The 5,835-nt window shown below is 50.5% G+C and overlaps 1 long non-coding RNA gene across 1 annotated transcript; it reads left to right on the forward strand.

Annotated features, from left to right (window-relative positions):
- Positions 1-2,267: 2,267 nt before the first annotated feature.
- LOC116073256 lies at positions 2,268-4,055 on the forward strand. The gene is made up of 4 exons (XR_004111745.1): positions 2,268-2,527; positions 2,799-2,864; positions 3,205-3,400; positions 3,579-4,055. It is a non-coding gene; the product is annotated as an uncharacterized LOC116073256 (long non-coding RNA).
- The last annotated feature ends 1,780 nt before the right edge of the window (positions 4,056-5,835 follow it).

Consider the following 5,835-nt stretch of genomic DNA (forward strand, 5'->3'; position numbering starts at 1 on the left):
CCTAGACTTGGACTCTCAGAATTTTCTAGACTGAGGAGCAGCAGACCTCTCAGCTGACCACTGCCCAGGGCATTTCCTGTGAGCAAACAGAGCCAGTACCATTCATTTTGCAGTGCAGTAGCCGAGGGGTTGCCTCAGCAACACCTGGGAGCTCACTTGATATACACTCCCTTGGGCTCTAGGCAAGACCGCTGAATTGCAGCTCAGGGAGGGGTGGGATGTTTGAATTCCAGCTTTTGGAGTCATTTGGGTTTCAGAATGGCAACCAGGTCTGGCCTAGGCCTCAAGGGACTTCCTGGATGATGCATCCTGGAGGTTTTTGACCAAAGTGTGAGGATACGACCTAGAATAAACCATGCTGGGAAAAAAAGAGAGAGAGAGAGAGAAAGATGGCCTACTGTGCTCCCAGCAGCATAGCAGCTTGCCCTCCAGGCTCCTGGGGCTCCTTCCTCCATCAAGGCCTGACCCATTCTTGCTTTGTAAGCTTTGAAGCTCCAGGCCTAAGGAGTTCCCAGTGCCAGGAATGTGGCTCCACACCCACTTTGCCCTGAGGGCTCCACACAGACTCTTTCATAGCTGACCAGACCATCTGACTCTATTCAGAAGCATAGCCTTCTGATGCCTCCACCACACCTGCATAGAATCTACCCTTGGTGCCCGATACTCAGTTGGCAGTACATAGGGCTCCCCTGTCAGACCTGAGTGGTTAGAGCACCCACAGCTCCCACAATGCATTGCACACAGTGGGGTTGCTCTCCTCTCTCTCTCTCTCTCTCTCTCTCTCTCTCTCTCTCTCTCTCTCTGTGTGTGTGTGTGTGTGTGTGTGTGTGTGTGTGTGTGTGTGTCTGCTGTGTGTCTCTGTGGTATGTGTGTATCTTGTGTATCTGTGTGTTGTGTGTCTATGTGTCTGGGTGTATTGAATGCTCTGATCCACTCACTCATGGGTCATCCAGGATGGGGTCTGTGACAGTCTATGAGAAAGATACATCATCAACTCACAATCAGGAAGGGTTCTTATTGTACTCCTTCACCCTTTTCTCTGAGATTCTGGAAGGCTAGCCTGGAGCTGATCTCTTAAGCTGGGCCAGGAAGCCCTGACTAACTTCTCCTCCCCTTCATTCCCCTGATACACCCACCCAGACCAGCCTCTGGCCAAGACTGTCCTGTCAGCACGACACACATCAGGTCTGCGTATGACTATCAGTCATGCTCAGTCTAGCTAGCTCAGCAAGGCAGATATCTACAGTGATCCAGATTGTAGGTAGAGGAGTTGTCCAGGACTGTCCTGTGAGGACCCGGGGAAACTGCCTCCTACAGCCAGCCTCTGACAGGCACCACACAAGGAACACTGTCCAGCACTATGACTTAGGAAGCAGGACCTGTGGCTTCGGAGTCTCGATCCCCTACCCAACAAGCTATGCTTACAACCCTGGAGCCTCAAGATTTCAGAAGCCTCCTTGGTCATGTGGGGACCAGGCCTTGCCTGCCTAAACAGTGGCCCAGATGACCTATTCTACACCCAAAATACAAATTTAAAACTGGGGATCCCCTGAGTTTCCCCCATCCTTAACCCTTTGAGTGAGACTTACTTCATTCCCTCCCTGCTGCCCCAGCCTCAGGGATCTTCTCCATGCGCCTACCTCTGCCAATAACCCTGTTCCCCTTAAACATGTCACATACAGCTAAAACTTGGCAGGGAAAGGGAGCAACCAGGAAGGATTACATTTATGTAATGATGTGTCATAGGAAATTAAAAGATAATAAAAATCAGATGACCTGGGAGACTTTGATCCCTTTCCTGGCCTCTCTAAGAAAAAAGCCTTGGGTTCTCTCCACAGCTGCACAACGACACTGGAAATTGTTCCAGACCCACAAAGACCTGTCATCAGTTTACAAGTCGAAAGGGCTCTAGGCTCCCCTTTCCCTGAGCATGGTGTGTATGGAGGTGGGGGGGAGCTTAAGGGCACTTGACTACAGGTTTTCTTCTTTAATTTCAGATCCGTAGCTTGTTCAGTGAACTGTTTCCAAGGGCTCCCTGGGCATTAATTGAGTATGGTGTATTCCCCCTAATCATGGAACTTGCCCAGGACCGATCAGCTAGCTCAGTGAACAAGGGCATAGGCGCCTCCCTCTGTGGCTCTCTAGAAGCCTCCTACAGCCAACCTCTGACAAGCATCACACAGGAAAACTGTCCAGGCTCTGTGACCTAGGAAGCAGGCTCTGTGAATTCAGTGTCCCACCTCACAAGCCCACAAGCTCATGTGCTGATGAGGCCTCACCTGTTTGAACTCGGATAAGCGTGTGACCCATTCTACATCCAAATTAAAGACTTACAAACCGTGAGTCTCGGTCCAAATTCTCTGCAGATTCTACTTACACACGAAGGTTCTGCTTTGGTTAGCCAATGAGGAAGTTGCCATGTGACTCCATGTGTCTGAAGGACCACTTTCTCCTATCTGCTCAGGACTTGGTAGAGCATCCTCAACAGAGAACTTGGAAAGTACCCCATGGTAGAAGGTGCTAGAAGGTAAGGCACCCGGTATAAATTGGAAGGTTCAGGAGACTTGTTTTGCCAGCACCCCTACCAGAGCCCAGAGTGGTATCTTGTTACATCTCTGAGCCAGACTCAGGCATCCCAGAATGTGGGCAGTGTGAGCAGTAGGTTCCTTGTTGCTACTTGTTTCTGCTGGGATAGCCACAGGGTTAGCTGCTTCTCCAATTGCACAATACTAGGGCAGGTGGCCCAGAGCTCCTGGGGCCAGCCTTACCTTCAGGATAATTCCTCCCTTTGCCCACAGCCTGAGGCCAGGTCAGGAGGTGACACCAGCTCCTCCCTGGGCTCCTGATCCCTGCAGAGTGATGGGGTAAGTGCTGGTCTTCCTGGAGGGCTCATAGCAAGGATCAACTGATAAAGAGGGAAAGAATAGCTAGGTTGCAGGGTGGGGCCATATGGCTTTGCTCTCTTGGGGGGTCACAGGGGAAGGTATGAAGGGGGCACTTTGCCTTGTGTGTAGGGAACCATAGTATGTGGCTGGCACTGTAGTAAGATCTTTCCTATACCCTCTTGCTTTGACCCCACATAGCAGAGAACGAAGGTGAGGGCTGAGGAGATGATAGCACTGTTTGCCTAAGGTTAGACCTCATGCTTGTCTTTTTATAAATCCGGGGCTCTGGTCTCAAATTAAACACCCTGCCTGTCCATAGGGCTGTATACCTGGCCTCGACTCCCCAAGAGCAGGCACTGAGCTCACCTCTACTCTGTAAAACAAGGGGCCACCAAACCTACCCTGGTCAATTCAAAGAGCCTGGTTAATTCTGGGGCATTCTGAAGCCATGGGACCTGGCTGGGACCACCTTCCTACCTTCCATCCCTCAGCAATGATAGCATCCAGCTGGACCGGTGAGTCAGCCCCTTCATTCTCCTGTATCTGGGAGGGTAGGCCTCTCCTGCTGTCAGTTTGGCTCCATCAGCCTGTGTGGGGGTGCCCTGGCAGCCAGGCTGCCATCAGCCAGGCCCTGGGGCTTGGCAGCCTTCCTAAACTCTCACACGGGGTTTGTCTTTTTCCTTAACCCACCAGCCTCTTCTCTGGGATCAGAGAACCACTTCTAGATTCCTCTGGCCACTTCAACCATGTCCTGGACCAGGCTGTGGTGGCTTCTGGTACATCGAGTGCATGGCCTCTGTCCTGGCCTCAACAGAAGCTTCTCAGAGCACACAGCCAGGCTCAAAGGCCAGCCTGCTGTTTTAGAGCCAGCCCGAAACATATGAGGAGAAGGGATTGGGCCCAACTGAGCAGCAGAGAGGGAAGTGGATCTTGGCTGGACCTTCAGGTGGGATGTGTGGGAGGGTAATCTACAGTTGGACTGGACTATGCAGGTAGGCACAAGACCATCTGCTGAGTGCCAAGGCAAACATCACCCCACATGCTAGGGTGGCCTTCACCTTAGAGGGAGGAGACAGAGTAGCAGCCTGTGTTCCGGCAAGGTGGCAAACTTTCAGGTCCTGTTGCTCATCTACAAGATGGACTTAATAAAGCCAGGCTTGTTCTATGCAATCTCTGCAGCCATTTCTACAGAGGGCCTGGCCAAAGGCCTGTGTGTTAGCATGCTGCCAACATAGACATTTCTTTACACCCCATGTGTTGCCCAACAAAACCTGCACCATCTTCAGTTGGTCCCTTTCCATGTTCATCATCTTTGGATGAGGAAGAACCTAGAGGCATTTTGCACAAGGCAGGCCTTGCCCTGAAGTGGGGCACCTCATAGGGAACAGAGCAAGCATTGTGCCTCCTATAGACCTGCCCCTCTACACACTTGATCCTGTGAAGAGCCTGAGATCCCAAATGGGAACTGCAGTCTTGCTGATATCATGTTATGACTTCAGTCGTTCTCTCTGGGAATCAAGGATGCACTAGCTGCTGAGGGTGTCACTTGGGCCACCCTCATAGTCCCTACCCAAAAATGGTCCATGGTGGGGGAGAGAAAAGGATATGCAAATGGCCTCTGCTCAGACAGTTGGCCGACAGGCTGTGTGTCTACCTGTGGTATTTTATTTGTGGGAGTTATCAGTGCTATTCACTCTTGGGGCTCAAAAGGATGAGCAGAAGTTTTCAGGAGAGACAGAATCTGGAGGCCCTAGGCTCTAGCAATAAGAATGTGCCTGGGCTGGCCTGGGGCAATGTCTCTAGGGAATGCAGGTGTTCTGAATAGCCTAGAGGCACAGGTGTGAGAGGCCCACATGGAACCCTGAGACAACTGTCAAGAGATCTGTGGGCACCCTATGGCCCATATCTCTGCCTTCCAGGAACTGGCTAGATGAGACAAGACTCACCCCTAACATATTTAAAGAGCGCTTTTCCCTGAAGAACTCCAATTATGAATGTGACGTGAAGTCTGATGTCACTCTCCTCCTTGGGTGGTGCCACCAGCTCTTCTGTGAATAAGAGATACGCACACAGTTTCGAACGCCATATCCAGAAGGCAAGGTCACCCCCACACACCTCCTCCACACACAATTTATCTCCATTGAAGAATATCTCTCTCTCTCTTTTTTTTTAAGTTTATTTATTTCCTTTTGTGAGGAAGGCTTGCAGGGATGCTGTGGAGCATATACTAAGGCCTGTGGTGACAATGAGAATTCTTCCCCTAGGTTTCAGCATTTGAAACACTGGGTCTCCAGGTAGTGATGCTGTTTGGAAAGGCTTCTGAGGCATGGCCTTCCTGGAGGGAATGCATCACTGGAGATGGAACTGAAGAATTCACATTCTCATCTCATGTTCTCTTCTTGTCCTTCTGCTTCTGGCTTGAAGTTAAAGCTGTGCTCTCTCAGGGTCCTGCTCCAGCCGCCTTGTCTGACACTGATTGTCACATTTCCCCACCGTGATGGACTCTTACCCCTGGAACAGTCAGACAAAATGAACTCTGGTGTAAGCTGTTTCCGGTCATGGTGTTTTATCACAACAGCAACAGAAAAGCAACTAATCCATGACCAAGGACAACTTACTAAGCTGGTTCTCTCCTTCCATCTCGTAGGGCCTAGGGATCAAACTCATCATCGCCCTTACCTGCTGAGTCATCTCAAAGCCCTGAAGAACCTCTTTTTCTTTTGCTTTGTTTTTTTGAGACATGTAAACCCACTAGGAAAATTCGCCCCCTCATACACTGATCCCTGCAGTGGATTTTAGAACAGGAAATGAAGACCCAGGAAGCAAAAGCAAACATGGGATTGTCCCAGATTCAAAGGTTCCACACAGCAAGGAAGCAACCAATGGAGAGGGGCATAGCTCACAAACCAGTATTAGCAAACTGCATGTGTTAGAAGGAGTTAATACCCAA

The sequence above is a fragment of the Mastomys coucha genome, unplaced genomic scaffold, assembly GCF_008632895.1.
Source record: "Mastomys coucha isolate ucsf_1 unplaced genomic scaffold, UCSF_Mcou_1 pScaffold23, whole genome shotgun sequence".
Lineage (NCBI taxonomy): Eukaryota > Metazoa > Chordata > Mammalia > Rodentia > Muridae > Mastomys > Mastomys coucha.